The 21093-nt window shown below is 44.1% G+C and overlaps 1 protein-coding gene across 1 annotated transcript in view; it reads left to right on the plus strand.

The window, feature by feature from the left end:
* The first annotated feature begins 1190 nt into the window (after positions 1 to 1190).
* LOC143375717 (uncharacterized) overlaps positions 1191 to 21093 on the plus strand; it is a 144657-nt gene continuing 124754 nt past the window's right edge. The window contains exon 1 of the mRNA XM_076825111.1: positions 1191 to 1431. The gene's annotated coding sequence lies outside the window, so the exon portion shown is untranslated. The remainder of the gene's footprint in view (positions 1432 to 21093) is intronic.

The following is a 21093-nucleotide window of genomic DNA, read 5'->3' on the forward strand; positions in this document are numbered from 1 at the left end:
TGGCAACGCCGAACAAATTGCAGAAGTAAAGAGCTGTACAGGGGGGAAGCTAAGGAACGCAAATCGCCCCGCGACACGTGATAAATTACCACGCGTTGCCATTAAAATCACTCTACGTCAATGAAGGCGCAGTTTTTCTTTTTTTTCGAGAATTAATCCACCGAGAAAGATTAGTTCGGCATGAATGCTCACAGTATCGCCGCGCGGGAGCCCGAAATCAAGCCGAGAGCGGTGAAATTTGCACCGGGGCTGAAGACGCGCGGCTTTAAATTTACATACTGGAAATCTCTGTCGCGCGAAACGGAAGCCAAACGACGAAGAACGTCGGCTAACTTTTCCACCACACCGACAGCTCGACGTTTGGATCCCAGAAAATCCTATGTAAACCCTCCCCCTTACTGCCTTCAACGCTGAAGGGCTCTAATACCCGAAAGGCGGTGAACTGTTAAACTGACTACGTACTGTGTAATGAACCCGACGGGTTCGCGGCTGGTTTCAATTCGAATAACCCGCCTCGGTGACTGATGACGCTATCTCGACAGCAATTTGTAGAGAAATCCCATTTACCCCTCTTAACCCTCCGCTCTCACACCTATTTTTTTTTCCAACGGAGTTGCCACACTGGGCCGATTCCACCCAAGCCGATTTTCAATCAGCTGCTTCACTAAATCTATCTGTTAAACTAAGTCGAAGAAATTCTGGGATAAAGTTTGAACGTTGTAGAATATATCCTCGTCGTTGAAGATGAACATAACAGTGTCATCAGGCGTAAAAAAAAAATTGAAAGGAAGACAGTTCCGGAAGAAGTACTTTTGCTTGAAAAATCATAAGTTTTTTTTAATTTTTAATAGTTTTAGCTAAAAATTACCCGGGAGGCGGAAGAGGCGCTGCTCTACCGCTCGAATTGGAGTGGGGCGCCGGAAAGTCATTGGAGACACTGTGCAGAGCACAGCTGCCGTAGACGAAACGCACTTAAAATATGACACAACAAGGAACCCCGAGGTTTCTCTTTATACGACCTTTGAAAAGTGGTGTCTGGGGTCTCGTTGCTACCTGACTGCCCGCGTCCCTGGTAGGTGCCTTCGACTGCGCGAAGCAATTGCGCGGCGCAACTAGGAGTCGCGTGGTCGAACTTGAGAGTTAGTCGCGGCCACGGCTACGTATCGGAACATACGATTCTCCCTGGACGCTCAAGGCTAGCCGTGTTTCCTAACACACAGATCACCCCGCGGGATTCTAACAGTGTAGAGAATGTGATAATCATGTGGTGCCCAGTTTCGTTGCGTGCCTTTCATCCAAAGCATCGCGCGGACGACGATGCTCGGCCTGCGTTGAACAAAGTGTAAAGAAGACTTCGAAACTCGGCGCGTTTCATCCAAGTGTCTCAACAACGGGCTGCTTATAGACCAGAGAGGCCACAGCTGCACAACGGTGAACGAATAATAATTTTTTAAACACTTTCCGTCGATGAAAGCATTGAATTCCTGAGACACAGTGCTCGAGTACACCAACACAGACCGAGCGTTTAGGGTTCGATAATTTATACGAATTGAACCGGTGTACATAGCTCAGCTAACATTTGTCGAGGCGTACGGTTTGTCCTTTTGAACAAAGCACATCCGCGGAAAAGTTGTGTTCGGGGAGAATGGGAGGCTGTTATACCAGAAGATTCAATTTGCGTAACAAAAGAGCCGCGTTATAGGACGCCGAGACGACCCTCTAGAGGACTACCCGCTCCTTTCTACAGCACGTTTATCTTAATCTTCATTTAGGCTACGCATCCACGCGTAATTCGCATTGTGGGGGTGAATTATGGGGTCGGCTATACCTCGGAATTCTAACGTAATTTGTGCTGGTGGTTCAAGGTACAGGCTCCTAGTGATCAAACAAATGTTTGAGGTGTAACAGAAGATCGGAAGAGGCGAGTGCGAGAGGTACAGCTTTCGAAATTCGGCCAATTCGCGAGCCACCACTGTTCCCGGGTATGCCTTTAACACGGTTTCACAGGGTGCTCCATAACTGGTCCCGTACTGTCAGATCGTGTTAAACTCTCGAGAGCGTCCCGTGTAACATCGTCCTTCTGTCGCTGGGGATTCCCGGAATAGGCAGTGAGACATGTCATGGAACCGTGAAGGGGGACAGCGTGAAAAGGGTGGCTGCAAGAGCGTGCGCGAAGTAGGAGCTTCATTAGGGAATTATTTTATAAACAACAAATGAAATAGCTGAATAGGACAGTGTAGGAAACAGGGCTGCGATTTATTCGGCTAGTAAGGGAAGTTAATGAATGGATATAAAATCAATACAGAAGTGCCCCAAGCGGTTCAACGAGGAGGGCATTAAATCAATTTATGTGACATGAATGAAATAGGAAATGAGCGAGTTAGTATAAGCGGACAGACGACAGAGGGAGCGACAAAGAGATGAACAGATAGGAGACTCATTCTAATACCGACAATGCCTGCTAACAGGAATATTCCGTTCCGGCTTCAAATTGCGAAACTTTGAACAGCTTTCCATCCCTGTCTAGACCTGCGCGCCCAGCTCACTCTGTCCTTACTCGGCTGGTCGAGATCAAGGTATATATGGAGTAGCAAGTGATTTTGAAAACGATCATTGTAGTTAGCATTGCTCTTCACGGAAAGCGAATGCGCATTATATGCATTGTTTTTCGTTCGATAATGAGGAGGAGCGCAGAGACATTCGACACGATTGAAATTCAGATTTTTAGAATTCTGTAGTCGTAATGTCATTGAACATTTCTTACGTCAGTCATTTCTCTCGTTCGCGAATTAAAATAGCATGCATCTACAAGGCTTTATAAATTCAATTAAATTAATTGCGCTGCTGTATGTAAATAGTCCAACCAACGCCTCAGATGCTAGTCGTGTGTCCAATACTCGATTTTGCTTCGAATGTAATTTGATTAAAAAAAAAGAACTGTGTCTGAGAAATCGATTTCCCTGTTTGAAGACCTGGCGGAATGAAATATTAACTCACGATTCGAGCGCGCTTGCCAATTGAAATTGTAATTTGACGGCTAAGAGTTCCGGACCATGAACGAGTACCGATTAAGGGGTTCGAACATCGCAATTTGAGCTGCTCAATGAGAATCGACCACGATTTTAAATGTATTTTAGAAACGTTGGGGTACTGAATCATTTCACTTATTTAGAATAAGTAATACGTACATTAAGGAGCAAAACTATTTTTTTTTTAATCTTTAAATTTTTTTTATTTATTTCTTCTGTTCCGGGTATATGTCTAGTTTTTTCTTGTACGTGTGCTGCTGTATTCTTTATTGTACAAATTGGGGTTGTCCCGTAATAAATAATAATAATAAAACCGAACACCCAAATGGAATTTTAAAATAAATAATATTTTATTCACTGTTCGAGTATCGAACATAAAAAACAAAATACTTAATATTACGCGCGATGCTTTGGCTTTCCATGAGAAATATTACAATCATATTAGTATTATTACTTTGCTTGATATAAATTTTCTTCGTGGAATCACTTTTGCACCGCAACTAATTTTCAATAAACTGTTGCATTTCTGCAGACTTAATATTTAGTTCGCAAGCCTTTAATAACGGCTGGATGACGCTTTGGCATCCTTAATATTATATTTTCGCAGTATTCTGGGGTGATTTGATGTTTCAGTAGTGTTTTGCACCTTGCTGCAAACTCAAAACCGTTCGCCGAATATGAGCCACTACACCTCAGTCGCTAAAAACGGTTACCGATCGCCGTTACTGTTATTTAGGAGCCTTAACAAGCGAAAATCGCAATATATCCGGAATTCGGAATACGCACAGATACCGAAACAGGCTGAAAAACGTTCCACGGCCGGATGTTACGTGCCGAGGAGCGCGTTTCGATAATTGGGAGCGCGACATGGAAATGGAATTCGATTCGAAGCGACAACTGCTGGCCTGGAAAACGGCAGAGACAATTGGACGTTCAAATTTACGGTCGTCGGACTGTTTTTAATCGGGAGACTTACGGTTTGCTATACTGCACTACTTTGCACCGCGATAGAAAGCATCGCACATTTGTTCCTGCAGGGATTTCTACGAACTTTCTCAATTTTATTAACTCCTCTCCGGATGACATTTTCAGGACCATGGCTATCGAACGCGTTCTTCGCAATATCCACGAATACTTCCAATTGGAACCGTAACTTTCCTTATTCACTTAACAGAAGCCCAGCTGGCGAAAGACGGCTGAATGTCCAGAAGCACACCTCCCTTATCCACGCGACTATAAAAAATTGATAGCAACGCATATCTTGACTTTCCATCGAGGCTGACGACCACCGTCAACAGAGCGGGGCTTTGCAACGCCATGAATAGTAGACCAGCAGACCGTTCTCACATGACCCAGGAAATAAAGAGAAAAGGGGAACGAGGGAATCAGCCGTTACACCTTCGATGAGGCGTCTGGGAAATCTCGGTGAATTTCCGCGTATACGTGCGTGCGCCCTCCGCTTCTAACCCGCCCCTCTGCACCCGGCGTCTGCACTTCTCCAGACGCGCGATTCGATTCACGGTACATGAATCGTCTGCGGAAAAACCGCCAGGCAATTCGAGGCGAGAGCTAACGCACTCGACTGCCGGGGCCGCCCCAGCAATGGAATACCGGCTGGATTTCCGGTCCAACTGTCGGCCCGGCCCGATAGTGTACCACGGAAATGGGAAAACTTTTAAGGCGCCGCGAAACACAAAGTGCTACCTGAATTCCGTGCGGCTTACGTAGCAGGTGTACCCGCTCTTACGAACTGCCATTTCGATTGATAATCCCACTAAGCTGAAACTACGCGAAACTTAAATGGGACGGCGAGCTGAATCGTTCACACGTCGCGTCATTCACCGCAGCATTTCGTTCTTAGCCTCCAACTTGGACGCCGATTCTGATCAGAAGCCGCTCGACACACGTTCCGCCAACTTCCTTCGTGCAATTTTTGCAAACCAAATGCTTTAGCCAGCAGGAGCCAGAGCTACCCTTTCGCCGAAGCAAGTCCCGATGGATGAATAATGGAATCTAGACGATCCATATTCCAATCGGGGAATAATGAAATATATAGGTATAACTCGATTAAAAGTTTGAAAGCGGCGACGGGGGCACGCGTCCGGCTAACAGGCAGTAATTGGAAGAATATGTTGACAGGGAAAGCTCATCGTTATCCCGTTTAAAATTATTAGCACTTGAAATTATTCCGTGTTCCTCTGCATCGATTTCAATCGGCGCTTCACTCCCCAGCGCTCGCTATTTCGAATCACCAGGACAAATTCTGCGGTGCGATTTGAATTTAGCGCGTCGAAATCTGTGGAAAGTGACGCGTAACAATTGTAGAAAAAACTTCAACCACGCGTTGTAGGTGAAGGGAAAGTCGCAATTTTCTTCGGAAATGTCCACTTTCACATAGGTTTTCAATATTTCCCCCTTGTTCCGCAACATCTTATCTTTAACCCCCAAGAAGATTCGTCCCTCTATCTTGTTTCCATCGAAAGTTCTACGATTTTGCGACAAAAGTCTTCTGTAATAGGGGGAAGCGAGCGGTCCACGAGGGTAGAGAAGTTTTCCCGAGCAAGTGCCGTTTCATTACTTTTCAGCTGGCGCGGGCAGATATTATTACGCACGCATTTTAACGAACGCCGCGGCTCGCGGCCGAGCGTGGCTTTCATCGAGTTCTGGGCAACCAGCGTAAACGCTGAAAAACACGAGCAAGACTTGAACTCATCCACAGAAGGGAATCAAAGAGCTCCCACTTGAAGCTCCTCATCTGCCCTGTTCTCTTATTTTTGCCTCCTAGCTGGCTGGCCTCCGCCCATTCTGTCTGTTACACCGCCAAGAGATCCTTGCCGGCTCGCTGAAGCCTGTAACGCGTGATTTGCTGCCGCGTTTTTTCTCTCCCGCCGAGCTTTCCGCAGCAGCCAAAAGCTCCCCCGGTGGAATCGACGCGATTGCCGTCCCCCTTTTCCGATAGACCCGGGCCCCCTTTCATCCCCAGGATTTCGAGAATCTAGCGAACGGAATTGAAGTTCGCGCGAGTTTGGACTTCAAAGGAAATTCGGAAGAGATATGGAAATAGAAAGTCCCAGTCGGCCGTGAGCGAGCGGAACAGGCCGGACAGATGGAATTTCGGGAACGTTTTGTTTCATCCTCGTTCCCCGTGCATTCGATTTCGCCGCTTCTCCCGTAAATTTGTTACCCCTTTTTCGCTCGGACCGAAAAATGCCGGCGAAATTGTTAATAGGTTCGACGGTGGCCGGCTAAAACTAAATCGAACGTCGCTCGCAATCTCGTCATCGCTCTCGTACTCCGCCTAAAAACTATTCCGACCGACTCGTGATCAGCAATATTTGGGAGCAGCTATTTCCCGTGTTGCGTTGCTCCCTTTCTGTAGCGAGCGATCGAATGGTTTAAATATTTGCTCCAAGTTCTCCGGGAGCGGAACACACGGGGTGCCATTATTTCCTAAAGCATCAAGCCGGAGGTTCGGGAGGGAAGGTTTCCATGTCCGAAAGGGTGGAAGACTTTTGCATAGTTCTCTTTGACGTAACCGCCCACCGCCCCACTGGTGAATATATAATGTCCTCTACCCTGTTCCAGGTCCGTAATATAATATTAACGAAGCCAGGACATGGAATAAGCGCATCGATATCGACTTGGCAGAGGCAAAAGGAAAACGATTGCTTACAGGTAAAAGCCCTGGGACGCGGAAGGAACGGCATTTCATCCTATCGAGTAAATATTTACTCCGTGAAAAGACGCGTGCACGGGAAGAGATGAAAATACATTCGTGAATGATACAGCGCATGTTTTTCAAGCAGGGCCAAGTATCACGATCGATTTCGCCCACGGTCTACGAGAAATGGTATTTCTCCGGAGCGCGAGGAGGCCGCGGAACAATTTTCTTCCGCGCCTCGTCGATTCAATTCCTCCATCGCTCGCGTCCACCTTTGGCATCCAGCTAGAACCGTTCCTGGCAAGCTTTCCGTTACTATTGCTAAATGCGCTCCGCGGCGAAAGCGAGGGCGAGCTGAACGGTGCCCGAGACACGTGAAAGGGTGCACGCGAGCGTCAGCTCCCTTCGAATATCAGAAACTTTCGTCGTCTACCTGGTGCTTGAAAGGGACAACTATGTGGACACCTCGCCGAAGCGAGCGATAGAACGGCACTCTGCAATTATGGGGGAAGTTTGACAGGAGACGAGCCAGATCGAGCTTGACGCATTTGCAATGCAACGTGCACTTTAACGCGAGCAAACAATGGCCTGTGTTTGACCCGCGCTTCATATTTCCGCGATCAAGGTGCATTGTTCCGCGCCGAGGGAAAAAATGGTTCGTACTTAACAGTGAAATGGTACCACGGTCGGCCCGCGAGCGACTCCCATTTCTGTGACTTCATCGGCGCAGGAGAAATCCGACGCTTTCGTGCGGATCGAATGCGCACGCGACACAAAGCCATTATGTGTCAGGAGCCATCCGCCGCCACCCTCTTTCACGAGTGCACGCTGACTGACACAGAAACGATCGCCCATTTTTCAGCCTGCCGGGATTAGGTTGTCAAAACGCGGACACAGACGGAGGAACATGTTCGACTTGTTTTTAGGGGATGAACTTGTCTAGGGCAGGATTCTAGGTGCATTGTTGCTAGCGTCAGGGCGCAATCTAGCTCTTCCGTCGCTTTTGGCGAAAATAATTTTTACCGCCCTTCGTATTTATTATTATTATTTTTTTTTATCATTATTATTCATAAACGGGTTAAAACCCATTACATAACAGGTACGTAACATTTTGTGTGTGCATAGATTGAATAAGAAAATAAATCTACATAAATGCGTAATATATAAAAATATACCTAACTATGAATGAGAAATGAGAAATGAGAAATGAGAAATGAGAAATGGGGAATGAGAAATGAGAAATGAGAAATGAGAAATGAGAAATGAGAAATGAGAAATGAGAAATGAGAAATGAGAAATGGGGAATGAGAAATGAGAAATGAGAAATGAGAAATGAGAAATGAGAAATGAGAAATGAGAAATGAGAAATGAGAAATGAGAAATGAGAAATGAGAAATGGGGAATGAGAAATGAGAAATGAGAAATGAGAAATGAGAAATGAGAAATGAGAAATGAGAAATGAGAAATGAGAAATGAGAAATGAGAAATGAGAAATGAGAAATGAGAAATGAGAAATGAGAAATGAGAAATGAGAAATGAGAAATGAGAAATGAGAAATGAGAAATGAGAAATGAGAAATGAGAAATGAGAAATGAGAAATGAGAAATGAGAAATGAGAAATGAGAAATGAGAAATGAGAAATGAGAAATGAGAAATGAGAAATGAGAAATGAGAAATGAGAAATGAGAAATGAGAAATGAGAAATGAGAAATGAGAAATGAGAAATGAGAAATGAGAAATGAGAAATGAGAAATGAGAAATGAGAAATGAGAAATGAGAAATGAGAAATGAGAAATGAGAAATGAGAAATGAGAAATGAGAAATGAGAAATGAGAAATGAGAAATGAGAAATGAGAAATGAGAAATGAGAAATGAGAAATGAGAAATGAGAAATGAGAAATGAGAAATGAGAAATGAGAAATGAGAAATGAGAAATGAGAAATGAGAAATGAGAAATGAGAAATGAGAAATGAGAAATGAGAAATGAGAAATGAGAAATGAGAAATGAGAAATGAGAAATGAGAAATGAGAAATGAGAAATGAGAAATGAGAAATGAGAAATGAGAAATGAGAAATGAGAAATGAGAAATGAGAAATGAGAAATGAGAAATGAGAAATGAGAAATGAGAAATGAGAAATGAGAAATGAGAAATGAGAAATGAGAAATGAGAAATGAGAAATGAGAAATGAGAAATGAGAAATGAGAAATGAGAAATGAGAAATGAGAAATGAGAAATGAGAAATGAGAAATGAGAAATGAGAAATGAGAAATGAGAAATGAGAAATGAGAAATGAGAAATGAGAAATGAGAAATGAGAAATGAGAAATGAGAAATGAGAAATGAGAAATGAGAAACGAGAAATGAGAAATGAGAATGAGGAGAATGAGAATGAGAATGAGAAGCGGGTTATTTAATTAGAAATTAAATAATTACATTATTTTTTTAATTAAATTATTCTAGAATACAATTTTTGACAGTGAGTGAAATTTTTTGTAAATATCTGTTGAATAACAAAGGTCTCTGTTTTATAAAAAATTGAATATTCATAAATTACGAATTAAGAACTTTCTATAATTCTTTTTTGAACTTTTTTCCCAATTGACGAGTCTGATAAAACGAGCAATGAAAAACCACGAATTAAGATATGCATCCTGTACTTCACTAGTTGTATATTGAATACCTAATTTAAAACCGTCTTAAAAGCAATCTCGAAGCACTCAAAGTTTCTGAATAATGAGAACAGAACGGGGACAAGATATCTTTACGCGGCTGATAAATTCTAGAAATCACGATTTCGTTTAATGAATATGTATACCAGGCGGTTAAAACTTGAGAAAATTTAATTCACCCGGCCAGAATACAGCAGCAATAGAGTAGAATTTCCAAGAAGCGTTTGCTATAAACTGAACTGCAATAATTATATCAAACCAGCATCTTGCGTATATGTAATATCCTCTTTCCGAGATATGATACCATACTTCAAGCGATGCTCCTTTGAACGTGCACTTTTTAATTAATCACCTTAAGGAGGCGAGAGACAACTCTTACGACTATTCTATCTCTTCGGAGATAGGACTGCGGTGCGATATAAAGTGTGACATATACGCGGGCGCATAATTCCTGAAAAATTGGTTCAGTATATCAGTATTATGTAAAACACGCCGTTTCCCCGGAAACTTTTCATCGTTTAAAGACCGTTTCCCTTTGCATCGTTGGCGACGATCCAGATTGCAGCTTAAGTAAGATGTTCCGCACGGCAAAATTGCCCATGCTTGTCCCAGCAATGGCTACGTGCTTTCAAATAAAATGCACCCCAAACAGTGCTTATTACACGGAATTACAGGAATCGCACTTTTTACGAGTTTACACGTACTGCTGCGGCTAATAAGTACCGACATTTCCAGAGTTTGCATAGAAACATAGATTTCGAATATACAGGGTTTTCGACTACACGTGGGAATAAATTTAAGGAGTGATTCTAGACACCATACTCAGACGAAAATCAAGAATAACGATATTGCGGTTGAGGCTTCGTTTGTTAGTTATAAGCGTTTAAAGATATCCCTAAAAGCAGGCAATACGCGTGCACCGCTGCACGCGGTGCAAGTCGGTCGAGGGGTCGAGCAGTGGTCGGCAAAGACATTGTCGCACCGGGCATTCACCTCAGAGAAGCTACGGGGAAATTTACCGACAATCGGCATGGCCGCGCGATTCTGTGACCCTTAATCCAAAATTAAAAGGTACTTAATGGTTTTTTTGGAAATTTTTTTTTTCTCAGAAACTATAAATCTTTATTCAAAAATCTTTTTTTGTTTGAAAGGTAGTGCATTTAGCTGTGTCTCTGAATTTTGGAGTTAAGAAATATTTTTGTTTCTGTAACTTATTATATTTTTTTTTAATTAATGAATATTAAGTGGGATTGGGGCCGAAAATCGAGATCCTACGTTTAAACATTTGCCACCTTGTCCTAAATCAATATTTCGAAAAACCCTTGGTCCAAGGACTAGATAATTTAATACATTAACTTAATTTTTTTGAATTTCCAATTTTAAATAATCCACTCCCGAGTAATCGTGGTCACCGCAAACCCCTCTTTCGAACAGGACATCTAGGAGATTGTAAATAACTTTGTTATTAATAAATATTTTTTAACGCCAAAATTCAGAGACACAGCTAAATATACTACCTTTCCAACAGAAAAAGGTTTTTTGAAAAAAGTTTCATAGTTTCTGAGAAAAAAATTCCCCAAAATCACCCCTTTTTCGGCCTCCTGACTGAGCGTAACCTCTTAATACCTACACGCTAAAATCCATTGTTTCCATTATATCCACCATTGTAGTCCATTGTGTTATCGAGACAAACACCCTGTGCAGCCGATACGAAGGACGATCCAGGCGCGATAAATTTAGTATTCCGATCCAAACGCTAAGCATCAAAAACGTCCTTCCGCACATTTTCGATCAGTTACCCGATCACGCGTGTCATTTAGAGTCTGTCAGTTCGCGTCTCCTGCTCTCTCACGTACCTCGCGTGGGTTTAAAGAGAAGCTGGTGACAGGATCATCTTCGACGTGGGTCACTTTACAAAGACCGATCGAATCCCGCAATTCGAGGATATGATCAACGACCCGTCCGGCATTCTACGGTATTCCTTCGGAGCTCCGGTGATGCATACGCATCAGCGGAGTCCACGGGGTATGAATCCAGCAGCTAGGGAAATCCTAGACCGTATGACGGATCTCCGCCTTAAATGGGACAACGATACGCACATCGCTCTTTTTCCGCGAATAATGGGCTGTCCCGAAGCGTCAAGCGCCCGTTGACGAATGTTCGATCAAGTCTCCCGCTCGCGGGAACAAAGCTTTGAAAGGGTCTGGCACGAACGGCCCTCCGGCTAACCCGATGCTCGCCGAGATATACACCGCGCTTTGTGAAAGGGGCGATCGTTCGACGCGCTGATTGTGTCATTGTTTTCTGGGACCCAGTGATGGAGTTATCGGAATACTCGCCGTTTTTGACATGTCAGGTTTTGTTATCGAAGCGGCTGACTCTTTCGCTGGCATTCAGTTGGCACTGCCAGGTCACTGAAGACCCGAATCCAACCTTTATCCATGCATATTGCACTGGCACAGTTGTTAGCGAGTTCGCCGAACTCGCCGCGCCAATAGGACAGTCCGCTCTTTCCCGCTCAGCCGAGGCTTTTAGTTCGGCATCCGAGCTGGACGAAACTGGCCAGAAGCCGCTTAAACAGCTTGTTGACCAGTCAAAGAGGCGAGGCTAGAGAACTGGGAGACACTTGGCGTGGAACAGGGCGCTCATTGACGACTCGGTTACCATGGACGCGGGGAACTTCTTGCGCCGTACTGCAAGAATTCCAATTAACTTTGCGGCGAGCAACTGAAGCGCTGTGGCGGAGGAGGGACTCCGTCAAACGATGTGTCGCGCGCACTGTTCCTGAAGTTTCCGGGAAGACATTAGCATTGGAAACGTCCTGGACAAACACCTTTACGCGGGCAAATATACAAGGCACCGAACATCTTCGCGGTTCGGTAACTAGAACTGTTGCGTCCTTCGACAGCCGCGTGCGCTTCGCCGCGACAGCGACGAGAGGCCGCTGAGAGGAACGAGGACGTATCAAGTTTACGGCAGAAAATTCGCGGAGCCGTGCACGATTGGAATGCTCACGGATATTGTATAACCCAGTGAAAATGCTTGTAGCAGAAGATATGCATCGCCGAGCCGGTGGAGTGTGCACTCCATCGGTCTGAAAGCTGGCGCGCTGCGGAGGGGCTCTCGACGGAAGGCAACCCTTCCGAAGTTTCGCGAGCACGTAGTCGACGCCCGGCGTCGCGCTCGCTACCGGCGTGAATTACGTTTCATGATCTCGGGGATTCCTCCGGGCGACTTCCGGTTCGTTCGCTCGGCGTTCTGTAAAAAGCGACACCCACCGGCGGAGAACAACGGCCGGATTTACGCTTACATAAAAGCGCGCCGGTTGATGAAGAGCGCAGTGTAAAATCTCGCTGCACCTCGTAAAACGTCTCACTCCATTCGATTGCTCCGGTTGAGAAATTTTTCCCAGGGAATCGGTAGAATCTTTCGGAGGCAACCGACTGCGGATGACACTTGATCTTCTATTTTATCTGCGGTCGGGGCGGAAAGTTATCGCAACGGTAATGCGTGCAAAGTGTATTTGATCGGGGTATTGGTAGCAGTTTTGGCTCGTTTGTGGCTCGGTACACGGTTCGATTAAGTTCGGATCGATTCGGCAGCTGCTTCGGTTCAATTCGTGCTTTGGAAAGTTTTTCTATTTCCGCTTCTGTGTCGGGTGAACAATCGGTAGCTGTTGCTCGTCGAATTCAGTTGGCGTACCGGTGCCAATACCGGTGCACTTTCGGTTTCTGTTTCCGTTGGATTTTCAGCTGCCTTTTCGGCATGTTCGAAAGCAACGTCCACGCGATCATTACTGCTTTGGGAAATTGGAGCGTGGGTGTGACAAATCGTTCAACTTCAGGATAGACCAATAAGTTATAGTTCTCCGATATAACTCCATTACTAAACCAGATTAGAAGATTACAAGTTTAACGCGACCGCTGCACACACGGAACACCGAATTTCGCCTAAACACCGAAATTATGGGACTTGCTTAACCAGAAACCCTCGTCCTGTAAGTGCGCTATATTTTCCCCCGTGGCGGCGAAGGAAATCACTGGCTGCGCTATGAAAAACGAAAGCTGGAACAATATTACACCCCGAGGGCAATCTGCACAGAAATTGTTTTCAACGCTCCGATGTCCGCGAATCGTATACAAATTAACGAGAAACGGAAACAGCCATCGCCAGCGGGGTAAAAATCCCGACCAGGCGATCCGAGCGTCCGCGGCGTTAATTCGTCTGGTAGCGGACGGACAGAATCAAACCGACAATCGTAATAGGCATTTTCCGCGCGACGTGTCGCGCGACATTAATTATCGGGCAATGCACTGTGACACATTAGCGCGTAAAGGGGAAATTATGGGCATAAAACGGCGACGACAAAGGCAACAAAGGGATAGCCGGCAAATATTTTCTGAGTGGTTCCGCTCTCTGTGCCGACCGGAACACACCGGCCAGCGAAATGACAGTTTTAATGAAACTCGATGACCGACTTCCGGTCCAGCGAGTTCGCGGCGAACGACGAATAAATATCCAGCGAGAACGGGGGGTGGCTCGCGCGTAGCTGACAAAGGGGATCGGGAGCAAACGAGGCGAAAGGAACAGGAGGGGTGACGAACAAATATTATAATTCATTCGTCACGGAATACCGCGGGCGATGACGCGTCCTACGAGCCCCTCCCTTTAACGAGCCACTGAGTTGGCGAAAGGGAGGAGGGATGGTCACACATTGCGCGGTATTATCAGACCCCGGATACCAGCAAGGCTGCTCCAGGGTCGCTGGCCGTCCAGGTCCAAAAAAGTATTGCCTTCCTTATTAATTTAAATATGTTGTAGTACTCGCGAAATCAGGGGCGGTTTAAGTCACCATTTTACCGATTTCGAATTTCTGTAAAAACTACAGGGCCTTGAATTTTTCGATTTTTGCCTATTTTCGGGAAAATGGGTTGTAGTTGTGAATTTTTATCTTGAAAACCCCAGCTTTGGATAATTTGAAAAAAAAAAATAAATGAGAATAGAAATGATATCATTAATATTTATCATAGAAGTTTTGATTATTATTATTGTTAAAATTTTACATATAATAAATGGCCTGCTGCCACCCCTCGATTTGGTCAACCAGGTGTGGGGCACCTTCTGCACCCCCGCCAGGAACGGCCCTGGATTAGAGTACCCAGGGTGACCCGTACCTAATATCGCCTAGCAAAAGTTAAATCGCTGTCAATTGAGTAATAATTGATATATTTGCATGCAATTCGTTTCAACGTAAAGAGAAACTATTCGTCTTTCATGTAGCATAAGTTAGAACCGTCGAAACCTACAAATTTTTAATTAGGAATTAAAAAAACGTAACCATGCAAAAATCGGGTCCTGAAAAAAGTGTATCTAATATCGCCTACTCAAGAAATATTGATTATTCCATGTATATCTGTGTTTTTAAAGTCATTTTCACACGTGCCTTTATTATTCAGTGCTGTATAAATGTTTTTTTTATGAATTTTTTATTCTATTTTTATTACAAAAATATAGAAATAGGATTTTTAAAATGTTTTATTTTTTACGTTCTGATGTACATATTGGACGAATAAAGTTTATTTCGGTTGCTCCGCAAATTTCGAGATCCCACCTGTAGCAAATATTACATCGAAATAGTAGGCGGTATTGAGAGCACGCATACTACTAAAAGAAAAACGCTATTTTCATTATGAAAACTATTTGAATCGATTTCATTCCTTAAGTACATCAGTAATTAGGTATGTCTAGTAGATATCCTTGCAGTCGCAGAATTATTAGATTTACCTTTTCCGAATGTGGTGTAAAATTGTGGCAGCCCAATAAATTTGTACACTATTAAGATTCTCTAAAATACTTCTCTTTCTCTAATTGTTGATCACATCACGTAGAACTCTTTCATTTTCCACCGTTTTCGGTTTAAGATATCTAGAAACTAGTAGAAACAAGTAGCAATGAAAAGGTGAACTGAATTCTTCGTGTCTTGAATACATACTGTATACCTCGTATTATGATTTACGGAAAACCTCACACTTAAATACTCGTAAGAAAATTTGTGTCAGATTGTTCTACCTAGATAATTATACAATGGAAGGTTTAACGAGGCGGTTTTACGTTCTATACCGAATGGCAAAGATGCATAAAACGATATGCACCGAGTGGCACAACAAGCCTTGACGATGCTTAACCCCTTTATAGATGCATTTCAAACCTGAAGTGTTAATTAAATAGCACTGCAGTGTCTCTAATGGCTGTTAAAGTCGTCAGTGGTTAATTTAACCGTTGCCAATTAATCTAAATTAATTAATTCAATACAAATGCTGTATGCAAAGTTGACTAGAACGGTATCGCGGCCAGTTAATTGTTAGGGCATTTAGCAATGGCATTCAAATGCCATTTCCATTATCGATACTGTCCCAGTTTAATCCTCCGCTGCCGACTGCCTCGCACAGCCTCTCCCGTTTTACCCGTGCCCCGTGAAAGGTGCGTAAAAATTTTATTCTCGAATTTCCTGCCAAGGCGTTTGAATAAAGCACGGCTTACCGCGCCGCAGCGAAGCTTAACCCGCGGTGATAAGGCAGGACGTTCTGTCGACGTGACCATGCAACAGCTATTAAATTACCTTCACCGCCGCGTAGCACATGCCCCGCGAATTTGTTTAACAACCCGGCGACACGGGTCAAAATCTATGCGTTCCGCGAAACGGTCCATCGAGCTGTTTCTTCTCGTAACTCAAGATCCTATCAGCGAAAAAAAAGGGGTCGCGCCGAAGGATTGCGCTGGAAAGAACGGGAACAAATAAAACTAAGGAAAGCCACCGGGAAGCTGGAAGTGAAGGAGCGAGATAAGGCCGGTGGCTCGCGGGAAAAGCACGCGGAAACGTAACGAGCAGCGAGTAAAAGCCAGAAATTTTCAATGTTTCATTGCCGAAGGTTGATGCGCCCCGCCCGCCGTGGCCGTAATTTTTTATTGCGTTCTCGCACGTACGCGCTCGCTGAATTTCGGGCCGATTCCAAATGAAATTTGCCCCGTGGCTCGGGTGATCGATACCGGAATGCGATCATAAGTTGCTCGGCAAACCGTGCTTCTCCGGGAAACCTATTTCATAGCTCACGTGCGCGCACACATGCATAATGGAAGGAAGCAATCGATCAAGATAAGGCGAAATTGTATCGCAATAAAGAAAACGCGGCGAAGGTGAACGACGTGCTTCCGCCCGGCTAAATGGGGTACAGAAAAATATCCCCCGGAGTGTGTATGGCGTTCAAAGCTCCAATTACTAAACCTGCATGCGCTCCCTGCTGGATTGCCAAGGTGAGAGGGGAGTGTGTACCCCATATCCTAGTCGTGGAGGAATACCAAATTCAGTCTTATTATAATCATTCATCTCTCCGTTTCACTTGCTCGGATATGTTAATTTTTAACTGTTCGGCGGGAAGCACAATCGCTCTGCTTTCCAGAGACGAGCTTTGGAACTTATCAGAGATTAATTCCAGATTTAGAAAGCTGTGGATTCCGAGCAGATTTCCCGGGGGCTGCGCGCTCCTATTCGACCCGAAGTTTGCTCGGAACTTGTAGCCTACAACGATAATAATCTTACACCATTTAATCAGGGAAAATCTGACGAACGAGCCGATGAGGGAACCTATTAGTAGAAAGCTGCATGTTGACCAGAGGTAATAGCTGTAACTGGGATGATCGAGTGAAACGATGGTGGGGCAATAATATCAATGGAAATTCTGGAACATGGAACGGTGCGAACTCGAGGTCGAGCAAATGTTAGGAATCTTGTAAAGTAGTCAGTGAAATAACAAATTTCTTATTAATTTCCCTCGGTGGGAGAATAAGATCTGATGCAATTGAGGACCCTGTAACAAGAGGGGTGCAGCTCCATTTTTAACAGCTTTTGAGGTATGATGTAATAAATAGCAAACGAGCGATTTATTGCAAATAAATAAAAATAGAAATATTAATCGTAATATTGGTATTTTTATTATTCATATGAATAGTAATATTTGTATTATTTATATTAATATGAATATTAACATAATACTTTTATTATAGAATATTTTTCGCTAAAAATAGAAATAAAAACTATAAAAATAATTACTGCTTACTGTGTGAAAATATATATTTCTCAATTCGGTTTCTCTTTCAACATTAAGGGAAATAAGTAGGCAGTCGAAAAATCGACTTTTGTATTGCATTCTCCGAAAATACTATCTTTTCTGAATAAAATGCCGCTTGGTTTGTATTAAAATTCGCAAAATTGTTGAATTGGCAGCGAAATAGGTCAAGCGGTAACTTATCTTATAGCGTCGCCTTTGCCCAGAAACTTCAAACGCGTTTTTCTCGAATCATCCTTTCTCTCGGTTTTCGGCTATTCAGGAGGTTCGGATCGACTTGAAAAAATTACAGGATGTGCAAAACATGTGTGATTTCGCGCCAAACCTCTGATATCATCCGCAAAAATTCGAGATCTTCGTCAAAAAATCAAAAAGTCGCGGATTTTAGAATTTTTCTTGAAATAATCGCCGTTTTTCGGCCACGAATTTAATAATTCTGTTTTAATTTTAGTTTTTATTGGTTCAGCAGGAAGCTACGGATGTAACAAATAATAATTACACCTTGAAATTGAATTACGTCAGTTTTTAAGACCAATATTACCTGAAAACTACAGAAGAACGTTAAAATGTGTATCAGTCAGCACTTTTTTCAATCTCTATGATAATAATAAACATTGGGTAAAAGGATGATGCATCTGGATTTGCATTAATTTTTTTTTAAAAATACATTAAAAAGAAAGTGTTCCTTTCACGGGAAACGACTGCCTAGTCCCCTGAACTGAAAGCAATAATTTCATAAACAGTTTTTTCCAATTTACTCGAAGTTGGTAAAGATGGTGGTACGCCTCTGTTGCTGCAAGGCCCTCAGGATGACTCGAGGCTTCACTGATTATTCGAGGACAATCGAAGCGTACGAAATTAGCGACAGACTGATTGCGCCATAGCCAAAGGAACAAGCGGGCTGACGAAACTAGTTTACTAAAATTAACTAGTTTGCAGTAATTAGCTGTTTTACTTTGAATTCTCTAATACATTAACTGGTAATTAACTGCTTCATGCTCCGCAGATTCTCTCTGTCGATAAATTCTTTGGTCTCGAAACAGGACAGTCGACTCGTGACGCTTATATAAACTCGAACCGGGAAACGAGGCAACACTCGCCCCGATTTCCCGGGAAGTTCTCCCTGAACCGTCACTGCGTTCAATTATAAAGAAATGAATAAACCCGATGCAAGTTAAAAATAAATCCCGCGTCGAGGTTAGTAGAAAGTAGCGAAAGTAACATGCATGTACGCGTTCCATATCGCCGGAAGGAAAGTAGCACGACCGCGTGCAACAGCATTCAACCCTCGTCCAAGATATCCCCTGGACGATAAGGAATCGCGTTATTCACGGTCACAAATAACTATTCCTCTAGTCCACGCCGTTTCAGGTTACCGGCACTGTTCCCAGCTATTCCCCCGGTCGAAATTGCATGGTCAGTAGACGATCGTAAATTGGGCGCGTAACCCGAAACAATAATCAGAAGTCGAAGCCGCGGGAGCCGGCATTACCCGCTGAAACCGGGTCGCGGCGCGCTGGCCTTATCGCCCTAATTCGCGAATCGAGACCTCCTTCCAGGGTAATAATCGCGTCTCCACCGGGCCGAAGCTGCCGCACGCGACACACCGCGCACGCCCCTTTTCAGCAAGCCACACATAATACGTTTTTACAAGCCCCGGCAGTCAGTGTGCTTTACGGAATCCTAGGATTTCACGGTGTCGAGTTAAACGAGCTTTCATGGCTGGCGCGTGACGCGGACTTTAACGCTTTCGCTGGCGGGATTCCCGTGAAACGAAACTGGCCTGAATTGATAACCGTTTCAGGAAGAATCTGCCGCTCGTAAATCCTGGGGATGGTTTGATACATAACGTTGGTAATTCTAGCTGGGCAGGGTAGGATTACATCATTGGTGGGTAGAAGGACGTGAATTTAATTCAGGGGGGAATATGAATGGGGGATTAGGGGCAGATTGAAAGGAACTGTGGCTTCTAGCGCCGTGTTTTCGCTATTTGTTCTAGAACAAGCGCTGTTTCCATTCCGGCGACTCGCTGGACACGAAGCTACAATTGATTTCCGCGCCGTGTACCAGCGGCCGCGTGCACTTGACAGCTCCGGATTTTTCGTTTATTTTGGAAATCTACCGCCGCGCGGTGGACGAGGCCGGTTGTTTTCTAGGATTGCACATTTTTGCTGCGGATACGGTGGTGGGATCAGAGGCGAGGCTGGCAGCGAAAGTAGCTAAATGTTTTCTGTCTGGGTTAATTACACGAAGAAGAGCCGCTCCCGTCTACTTCGTGGCCCACTTGCTCCATTTTCAACCGTCCGGGCGCGATCATCAGCGAGCAACACTGTTCCCATCAGTTACTGGGAACGGTGTTCAAAGCGAGGAAAAATTGCCCCGCCAGTTTGCATTTCAAGAAAGCGAAGCTCCAAGGGTGAAATACAAGTTTAATAACTTCATGTAACCCAGATCCAGTTCGGATGAACTATAGAGCTCGCCATTAAATGCACGCTTCGTCTTCGAACTCTTCCGCGGACTCTCGCAAATCCCGGGAACGTTTTATCGCTGGAAGAAGTCTCGTAGGAGCCCGTGCGAGTGGCGAAATCGCATCACGAAAGCATTAAAGAGCGGCCCAGACGCTCTGCCCTTAATACTCCATCTAAATGCTGATTCTTTCAAAGGATCGTTATTTGTTGTAATTCTACGTTTAAACTGTACTTAGAGGATATACCCGGTTGGGTATAGCTAGGGCCACTAGTCTTCGCTTTTCCCCGTTCTCTGCGAGTAGATTGCCGAATGCCGAAGGAAAATACGAGCCTCTGGGACTGGGGGAGGACCACGTAACCGTAAGAAGGGTTACCGAATCGGTAAATGCTGCGATTTTTGCCAAATGATCTGTGTGAATATTGCAGAACTGTTGGAAGAAATTAACACTCCGATTTTTACCAGTGGCAAAAATCGGTAATTATTTAAAAAAGAGTCGATTTCGATGGCCTTGAAATATGTTGTCAAAATTAACATTCTGAACAACTTTTTTCTACACATGTTGTCGTCGCTCGGCTTCAGTTTTCGAGATATTTGCAGCAACAAAAAACTGTGATCGGTAGTTGGTTTGGGAAGAGGGCCGCTAACTTCTGGGAGATTTAAGATGAGAAATGTGTAAATCTCCCAAAAGAGGGCCGCCAACTTTCGGGAGATTTAAGATGAAAAATGTGTGAATCACCCAAAAGTTGGCACGAGGAGCGCTGAACCATCTAACCCAAATCAACTACCGATCACAGTTTCTTACGAATATCTCGAAAGCTAAAACCGAGCGACGGCAACGTGTACAGGAAAAACTGTTCAGAATATATTTCATGGTCATCGAAATCGGCGAGGACTGCCCTTTTGTAAATAATTACCCAAAAATCGTTAAAATTGTGTTAATGTACGGCGCAAGCATCACGACCGATCGAAAACTTGATCAGTAAATACGCTCGGATGCAACTTGGTGAAAAATGTGAAATCAAAGCCGGCCAGCGGGGGAGGGAGTGGGTTAAATTCCCCTGGGTTTGTCAAGCCTCAAGGGTACCATGGAAGTGCCAATAATTGCATTTGCCGGGCAGGGGATAAAAGTGGAACAACGGTC

The sequence above is a fragment of the Andrena cerasifolii genome, chromosome 13 (assembly GCF_050908995.1).
Source record: "Andrena cerasifolii isolate SP2316 chromosome 13, iyAndCera1_principal, whole genome shotgun sequence".
Taxonomy (NCBI): domain Eukaryota; kingdom Metazoa; phylum Arthropoda; class Insecta; order Hymenoptera; family Andrenidae; genus Andrena; species Andrena cerasifolii.